Here is a 9,108-nt window from a genome sequence, read left to right as displayed (position 1 = left end):
AGGAGTGTTTCTCTTTCTCCACATCCTCGCCAACACCTGCTGTCTCCTGAGTTTTTGACCTTAGCCATTCTGACTGATGTAAGGTGAAATCTCAGGGTTGTTTTGATCTGCATTTCCCTAATGACTAATGATGTTGAGCATTTCTTAAGGTGCTTCTTGGCCATCTGAATTTCTTCAGGTGAAAATTCTTTGTTTAGATCTGTAACCAATTTTTAATAGTGTTATTTGGTTCCCTGGGGTCTAACTTCTTATTAGCCTTCTATCAGATGTAGGGTTGGTGAAGATTTTTTCCCAATTTGTTGGTTGCTGTTCTGTCCTTTTGACAGTGTCCTTTGCCTTACAAAAACTTTGTAATTTTATGAGGTCCCATTTGTCAATTCTTGATCTAAGAGCATAAGCTATTGGAGTTCTGTTCAGGAACATTTCCCCTGTGCCCATGTCCTCAAGGGTTTTCCCCAGTTTCTTTTCTATTAGTTTCAGTGTGTCTGGTTTTACATGGAGGTCCTTGATCCATTTGGAGTGAAGTTTAGTACATGGAGATAAGAAAGGATCAATTCGCATTCTTCTGCATGCTGACCACCAGTTGAACCAGCACCATTTGTTGAAAAGGCTATCTTTTTTCCACTGGATGTTTTCTGCTCCTTTGTCAAATATCAAGTGACCATAGGTGTGTGGATTCATTTCTGGGTCTTCAATTCTATTCCATTGGTCCACTTGCCTGTCACTGTGCCAATACCATGCAGTTTTTAACACTATTGCTCTGTAGTATTGCTTGAGGTCAGGGATACTGAATCCCCCTGAAGTTCTTTTACTGTTCAGAATACTTTTAGCTATCCTGGGTTTTTTGTTATTCCAGATGAATTTGAGAATTGCCTTTTCTAACTCTGTGAAGAACTGAGTTGGGATTTTGATGGGGATTGCATTGAATCTGTAGATTGCTTTTGGCAAGATGGCCATTTTAACTATATTAATCCTGCCAATCCACGAGCATGGCAGATTGTTCCATTTTCTGAGGTCTTCTTCGATTTCCTTCTTCAGAGACCTGAAGTTCTTGTCATATAGATCTTTCACTTGTTTGGTTAGAGTCACACCAAGATACTTTATATTGTTTGTGACTATTGTGAAGGGTGTCACTTCCCTAACTTCTTTCCCAGCCTACTTATCCTTTGAGTATAGGAAGGCAACTGATTTGCTTGAGTTGATTTTATACCCAGCCACTTTGCTAAAGTTGTTTATCAGCTGTAGGAGTTCTCTGGTGGAGGTTTTCGGGTCACTTAAGTAGACTATCATGTCATCTGCAAATAGTGATAATTTGACTTCCTCCTTTCCAATTTGTATCCCTTTGACCTCCTTATGTTGTCTAATTGCTCTAGCTAGGACTTCACGTACTATATTGAAAAGATATTTTTCATTTGTCTTGGGTACATAGTCTGAGACTTGACTTTCAGGTTCAGGTTTAGCTCCTCCTTCACTCCCTGCCTGGGTTTCAAACCCTGGCTCTGTCTCCCCCCCCCCCCGTCCCTCCCCCCACCCCACTCCTCACTACTCTCTGGTGCCACCTGTTGGTTATTTTTCCCTTCAGGGGGATCACTTTGATTCAACATGCTATTGGGTTCCAATTTTGCTTCTTTGCATTTCCATTTCAGGTGAGGCTGTGAGTCTTTTGCACTCTTCACTACTTGGAGGTTGTATTTTCTGAACAGCACATAATCTTTCACAACACTCAGGCAACACACAGCTTTGATGATTTCTACTACCTTCATGTATTCTGGATTAGTAAGGTCCATATTGTTTTCTGAATTGAGGCTGCCCACTATTCATGCCAACTCTTTAATAACTACTTCTCTATTCATGTGGCTATTATTTCGAGATTTGTATACAATCTGAAATGTCCCTTTTTTTGGCCTTTAAACCAGGGTTCCAGAAATGTTTCTGCATATTTTTTCATATCTTCTAAAAAAATCTTTACATCTGCCTGAGACAGTAACATTTGCAGAATAACCCATGTCTTCTTTTTCTTGGTTTTGTACATATCCTGGAGAATATGATGCACTGATTTCTCAGGTTCTATCCCAAGTGTCCTGATGAAGATTACATTATTTGCTCCGCTTTCCACTGACTGGAATCTTCTGAGCCTTTTCTCTGTAGAAGCCTTAATGTCACCAACTTCTTTTTTCAAGGCAGCCTCCACATCATCGTCTTATCCCTCACTTCCAGAGGGCTGCTGGTCCTTGTCTATAAACTTTTCAGGCCTGTACTTGTTGTCACTGTACTCACTGAGCAGGCTCTAGGCCTCCTCCATGCACTTACACTCCTCTCCTTCAGGTTGCAGGTGATGAGGATGCCCTGCATGTTGGGCTCCAGCTGCCACACTTTGGGGGACTGCTGGGCGGTGGTCGCCATGCTGCCTACCTTTGGCTTGCCTGGCATATTTAAGTGGTTCCAGAGTCTCCAATTCAGGATCTCTTATAGAATTAGTGCCAATACCATTATATTAATTCTATAGCCTTATAGGATTAGTGCCAATAGCCATTTTCATTCCCAGGATCTCTCTTAAGTTATCCAAACTATTCTTTGTAAAAGCATTCTTTTACTATCTTGTTCGCATTTTCATCTCTGAGGTTTACTGCCTCCATCTGCTAACCTAGACCTAGTCCTGGAAGCGTCTAGACTTTGTACCATCTTATCTAGACCTAGAATATTTTCAGCCTCTGAGATTTGCTGCTGAATTAGCTCACCCTTTCTAGTTCTTTCTGAGCTCGAGCTGGCTGGTCCAACTTAGCAGTTTTGCCTCAAACTCCTCTCAAAACTGACTGATTCAAACTGGCTTCTTTCTGCTTCTCACTAACTTTAGCAAACTGTTCTAATCTTCTGGCTCCTTCTCATTCTCTGGTTTGCTCTGTCTTTACCAGTGTCTAGCTTGTTTTCTCTCCAACCTGTCTCTGTAAAACTCTCCCAGTAATACTGCCTCTAAAGTCTACAAATAGAATGAACAAAACTGACTAGAACTTAGAGATCTGCAAGTTTCTCACTCCTGAGTGCTGGGATTAAAGGCTTGCACCACCAAGCCTGGACTTATGCTTTTCTTTACCTGAAATTTGTTCTATAACAGGCTGGCCTTGAACTCTAGAGATTTGCTTGCCTCTCTCTTCTGGAATTAAAGTTGTGTCTGCATTCCAGGTTAATCACATAGATTTAGAAGGTCCTTGGATGTGACCTCTTCCAGAGCAACCTTGTTCTGAATTAAAATTCTTCTACAGTTGTGGTTAAACAAGAATCTATAATACAAATTTGACTTAAAACGTATTAACAAAAGTCTTATAATTAAAAATCTATGCGTTGGTAATCTTAATTTGCTACAACTTACTATATATATATAAATATGATTCAACTCTCCATTTTCATTGCTCATAGGATTTTATGAGTGTCTTCAACCTTTTACTTTTCATTTATATGTGGTTACCCTGACTTTTCACACTTGTTTGTAATTGTATAGTCTAGTTGTATATATTGGATGTATCTTTTGCCAGTTTATATCTTGAGAGGGTAATTTTCTGTGATTTGGGTAGTCTGTTTGATCATTATATTTGTGTAAGTTTTGTGTCCATTTTGATCCTTGCTTTGTAGGAATATACAGCTGTCATTGTCTATGGGAAGTAGTTGGTTTTATCAGCCTTCTCATGTCTTGAGGGATTGGCAATGCTTCTTGTCATTTTGGGTTGTTATTAAAGTATAGTAGGGTTCCAGGTAGTGCCATGGAACTAGAGGTTCTGATACTGCTAGTTTTCCTACAGCATAAAGCACGGTCACCCAGACTAAGAAGTTATGCTGCCTGAAGTACCAGTACTGCTCAGGGCATGAAGTCCAGAGGGAAAAATGGGATTCAGGACTGGCGATATAGCTCACTTGGTAGAGTCTTGCCTAGCATTTAGGAGGTCCTGTGTTTGATCTGTAGCACCATAGAAACTGGTTATCTTGGAGCATGTCTGTTATCTAACACTCTACATTCAGTATTGACTAGAATTTAAGGACACCTTAAAGGGAAACAGCAAGTTGGAGTCTAGGCTGTATAGAGCTATAACTACAGGGATTGTAGCAATAAGTTAGATTTGATAAAGCAACACATTCACAAACAGATTACTTGCACATCATTTTCCATTTTATGAAACAGACTTTCTCTGTATGACCTGGAAAGAACTTTGAACTCTCTAAGTAGCTCAGGCAGAACCAGAAGTGGAAATTCTTTGGCCTTAGATTCTAAAGTCCTGAGACTGCAGGTAGAAGCCACTAGTGATGAAAAAATCAGTTTACTTTTCTTCTGTTATTTTTTCTTCCTTTTGCTCATTGTTCATGTATTATTAAATGCTAAGACTGGCCTGATCTTTGGCTAATCTACCTGGTCACCAAGTTGGGATTCTCCTTTAAGTATTGGGGTTATAGGCCTGTACTACTACTTCTGATTGAAAAATACTTTGGATAAGTATATCTTATTGAAAGAACTACTATGAACCAACTTGGGAGCACATATATAGACTTGGGTCTGAGGCACAAGAATATAAATTGGATCCCAGTTTGCTTTACATAGTGGCGACTGATAACAAACACAAAAATCCCTTACAACAATTAAAACAATTTGCTTTTCTTGTGTCCTGAGTGGGCCATGATTGCTTGGCTTTTATATCTAATTACTTTTTATTATTTAAAATAATATTTACATTTAAATATATTTGATCATAATTAATCTTTCCCTATCCCGTCTTTCTAGTTCCTCTCCCCATCCCTACACATCCAACTTTAATTTCTTTCTCAAAAAGCAAAGACCCAATTCAACAACTAAGCCTTACAATGCTAAGAAAAAAGAATAAAAAAACAGCCCCAAAAGAAAACAAATACAAAAACCAAAGAACATCAATATGTAACCAAATAAAAGCACACAAAAGCATTGTGGTGTCTAGTACATGTAGGTCAATTACTCCTGAACATGAAGCCTATCTTAAAGTGATTGATATATCCAGTATTGCTCCTTTGGAGAAAACTGATTTTCCATCTTTCAGCAGATACAAATTGACAGTTTACTTGGTAATATTTACACTAGTAGCTAGGTTTTCATTCATTCATTCATTCATTCATTCATGCAAAAATCTAATAAAATTAAATATAATAAGATAAAACAAAAACTATCGCAACAATATTAGACAAGACAAACAGAAGGAAAAGAGCCCAAGAGAAGGCATAAGAATCAGACTCATTTTTTTTTGCACATTCAGGAATCCCATAAAAACAGCACAACATAAATTCAGAGGACCTGGTACAGACCTGTATAGATTCTGTGAATGCTGCTTTAGTCTTTGTAAGTTCATATGAGCTTTGCTCATGTTAATTTGGAGAGCCTTGTCTTCTTGGTGACCTCCATCCTCTCTGGCTCTTACATTCTTTCTACTTCCTCTTCCACAGGGTTTCCTAAGCCATGAGGAGAAGGATTTGTTGACACTATCTGTGCAGGGTAGTATGTTCCAAGGTTTCTCACTCTCTGTGTAATGTCTGGCTGTGGGTCTCTGTATTTGTTTCTATCTGCTACAGAAGGAAGTTTCTCTGATGATGGCTGAGCAAGGCAACAGTCTGTGACTATAGCAGAATGTTATTAGGAGACACTTGTGAACTAGGAATTTGAAACTTATTCTTCTCTCCTATATTACAGTATTGCAACCCAACCACAATTTCCATTCTTTCCTCTCCTCCTAGTCCCTTCCTTCTCCCTTCCCTCTCCTTCAGATCAGCTCCTCTAGAATCCTTCCTCACACTCTTCCAAAGCTCTGCCTAATGTTTGGGTTTCTGCATCTTCTCCCATCAGCTGCTGCTTTTTGGCATCTTCTCTGATGACATTTGAACTAGGAAACAATGTGTATAGCAGAATATCTTTTCTCTTTTCTTTTCTTTTCTTTCCTATTGGTTACATTCTTTAGTTACATTTCAAATGTTATCCCCTTTCCTGGTTTCCCCCTTCCAAAAAACCCCTATCCCATCCTCCCTCCCCCTGCTTCTAAGAGGGTGTTCCTCTACCCATCCAACTACCCACCTTCATTTCCCCTATGCTGGGGCATCTATCGAGTCTTCATAGGACCAAGGACTTCTCCTCCCATTGATGCCTGACAAGTCAATCCTCTGCTGTAAACGCAGCTGGAGCCATGTGTACCCCTTGGTTGATGGCTTAGCCTCAGGTAGCTCTGGGTGTATGTGTGTCTTGGTTGATATTGTTCTTCCTATGAGATTGCAAACCCCTTTAGCTCTTTTAGTCCTTTTTCTAACCATTGGGTACCCCTCACTCAGTCAAATGGTTGGCTACAAGCATTTGCCTCTGTATTTTTAAGGCTCTGGCAGAGCCTCTCAGGAGATAGCCATATCAGACTCCTTTTGGCAAGCATTTCTTGGCATCCACAATAGTGTCGGGGATTGCAGATTGTTTATGGGATGAATCCCCAAATGGACAGTCTCTGGATGGACTTTCCTTCAGTCTCTGCTCCATACTTTATCTCCATTTTTGCTCCTGTGAGTATTTTGTTCCCTTCTCAGAGGAACTGAAACATTTACACTTTGGCCTTCTTTCTTCTTGAGCTTCATATGGTCTGTGAGTTGTATATTGGGTATTCAGAGCTTTTGGGCTAATAACCACTTATCACTAAGTGCATACCTGTGTGTTCTTTTGTGATTGGGTTACCTCACTCAGGATGATATTTTCTAGTTCTATCTAAGAATTTATTTAGTTCTGTCTAAGAATTTCATGAAGTTATTGTTTTTAATAGCTGAGTAGTACTCCATTGTGTAAATGTACCACATTTTCTGTATTTGTTTCTCTCTTGAGGGACATCTGGGTTCTTTCCAGTTTCTGGCTATTATAAATAAGGCTGCTATGAACATAGTGGAGCATATGTCCTTATTACATGTTGGAGCATCTTCTGGGTATATGACCAGGAGTGGTATAGCAGGGTCCTCAGGTAGTACTATGTCCAATTTTCTGAGGAACACCAGACTGATATCCAGGGAGATTGTACCAGCTTGCAATCCCACCAGCAATTGAGGAATGTTCCTCTTTCTCCACATCCTCAACAGAATCTGCAGTCTCCTGAGTTTTTTGTTCTTAGCCAGTCTGACTGGTGTGAGGTGGAATCTCAGGGTTATTTTGATTTAAGAATCATTTCATTGATTTTTCCCCAGTCTTTAGGAGTTACTTCATTGATTTTTTTCCCAGTCATGTTTGGTCTTATCCTAGATCTCTGGGATATCCCATCTCTGGGTATTGAAACTCCAAGTAGTTTCCGGGGTGACCCTTTGCCATGGCATGTATCTCAACCTGAACTAGACAATGGTTGGACACTCCCACAATTTCTGTGCTTCCTTTACCCTAGAACACCTTACAGGCCAGACAAATTGTAGGCGAAAGGTTATGTGGCTGGGTTAGTATTTCAATTCCTCTACTGGAAAGCCTTGCCTGGTTTCAGGAGATGGAGAGTCATGTTCCTTATCCCACAATGTTCAAAGTCGTAACTAGAGTCACTCTTGTAGATTCCTGGGAATTTCCATTGTCCTAGGTTCCTAGCTCATCCCCGAGATGAGCCTCCAATTCCAGTTGTCTCTCCTAGTACATCATCCCTCCATCCTTCCCCAAACCCGATCCCTCCTGGTCCTGTCTTCACATGCCCCAGACCACTCACAATATCTATTTTAATTTCCCTTCCCAAAAAACTTCAAAAATTTCCCCTTGAGCTCTCTTTGTTATGTATTTTCTCTGGGTCTGTGGGTTGTAGCTACCACCAAAAAAAAAAAGATAATAGTGGAAAAACTAATGGTGGCTATACACACAAAATGGATTAGGAATCTGGAAAGCAAGGGATACAGGAAAACTGTCTTGTAAATGGGACAATGGTTTAGAGTGCTTTAAATGGGGAGATAATACAGTAACAATGGGGGAAGTAATAAAGACAGAAGGGACAAAGGGCAGGCACTCAAAGTGGGTAAGTGCAAGAGCAAATACGGACATGGATGTAGTCATTAATAGGACTAATAGACTCAGGATATGAGGAAAGAAGGAGAATGGAGGAGGTACCAACAGGGCAGAAGAGGAGGAAGCACAGGTAAAAAGACACAGGTGTGAGGCAAAAGAGAGGAAAGGAGGGAAAAATAGGATGGGAAGGAAAGAAATTGTAGAGAATAATATGGCAAGGTAGAAAAAAAAGAGGCATTGGAAGTACAAAATCAGGAGAAAAAGGTAACCACTGCTGCCTGATGCCACCCAGCTCTTGGGAGGCAGAAGCCAGCAGAGAAAAACTGGGAATCCTCGAGTTCTGGCCACAAGAATCAAAGGATGTAAAGGGAAATCAACTGAGGAATGAAGGAACCAGCAAGTTAAACATCAATCGATTCATACATACATACATACATACATACACCCCTGTAATTGCAGATAAAGGAAGGCTACTCCACATCTGAAAAACACAAATGTATCTCAAGGCTTACAATGATGAGGCAGACCTAGACTCCCTGGACAGAGGAACTGGATGCAAGAAGAGAGATAATCTTAGGACACTCTAAGAAGAATAACAAAAGGCTGGCGTAAGCAAGTTGCTGCAGATGATAGAAACCTTCAGCACCAAGGCTAAGTTCAAACCTCAATCTCATATGGTGGAAGGAAACAGCCTTCTACATTGCAACTTCTCATATGAAGATGGCAGGTTTAAAGCCTTCTGCACTCATGTGTATGTTGTGCTTACAGTAACACACACACACGCACATGGAGAAGATACCTCAGGCACCTGCCAAAGCACACTCACACATAGACTCACAGACACCTACATACACTGAACACACAAAAATGCTAGTTTTATAAAAATATTTGAAAGATGTGGGGGTTTGAATGTTAATGGACCATAAAGGCTCTAAGTTTCCAGTCGTTTCTCACTGGGAATGGTGCTTTTGGAAGAGATTTATAGGTGTGACCTGGCAGGAGGAAGTGTTTTTGTGGAGGTGGGGTGGGCCTTATGGTTCCAAAAGGCCCGTTCCAAGTCCAGAGTCTGGACCTTATAATACCTTATAAGGTATTATATAACCTTATAA

At 40.3% G+C, this 9,108-nt stretch overlaps 1 pseudogene; it reads right to left on the bottom strand.

Annotated features, from left to right (window-relative positions):
* Positions 1 to 1,407: 1,407 nt before the first annotated feature.
* LOC127674404 (THUMP domain-containing protein 1-like) lies at positions 1,408 to 2,403 on the bottom strand (annotated as a pseudogene).
* Between the last annotated feature and the right edge of the window lie 6,705 nt (positions 2,404 to 9,108).

This window comes from Apodemus sylvaticus, chromosome X, assembly GCF_947179515.1.
Source record: "Apodemus sylvaticus chromosome X, mApoSyl1.1, whole genome shotgun sequence".
Classification (NCBI taxonomy): domain Eukaryota; kingdom Metazoa; phylum Chordata; class Mammalia; order Rodentia; family Muridae; genus Apodemus; species Apodemus sylvaticus.
This window is presented reverse-complemented; position numbering and strand designations above follow the sequence as displayed.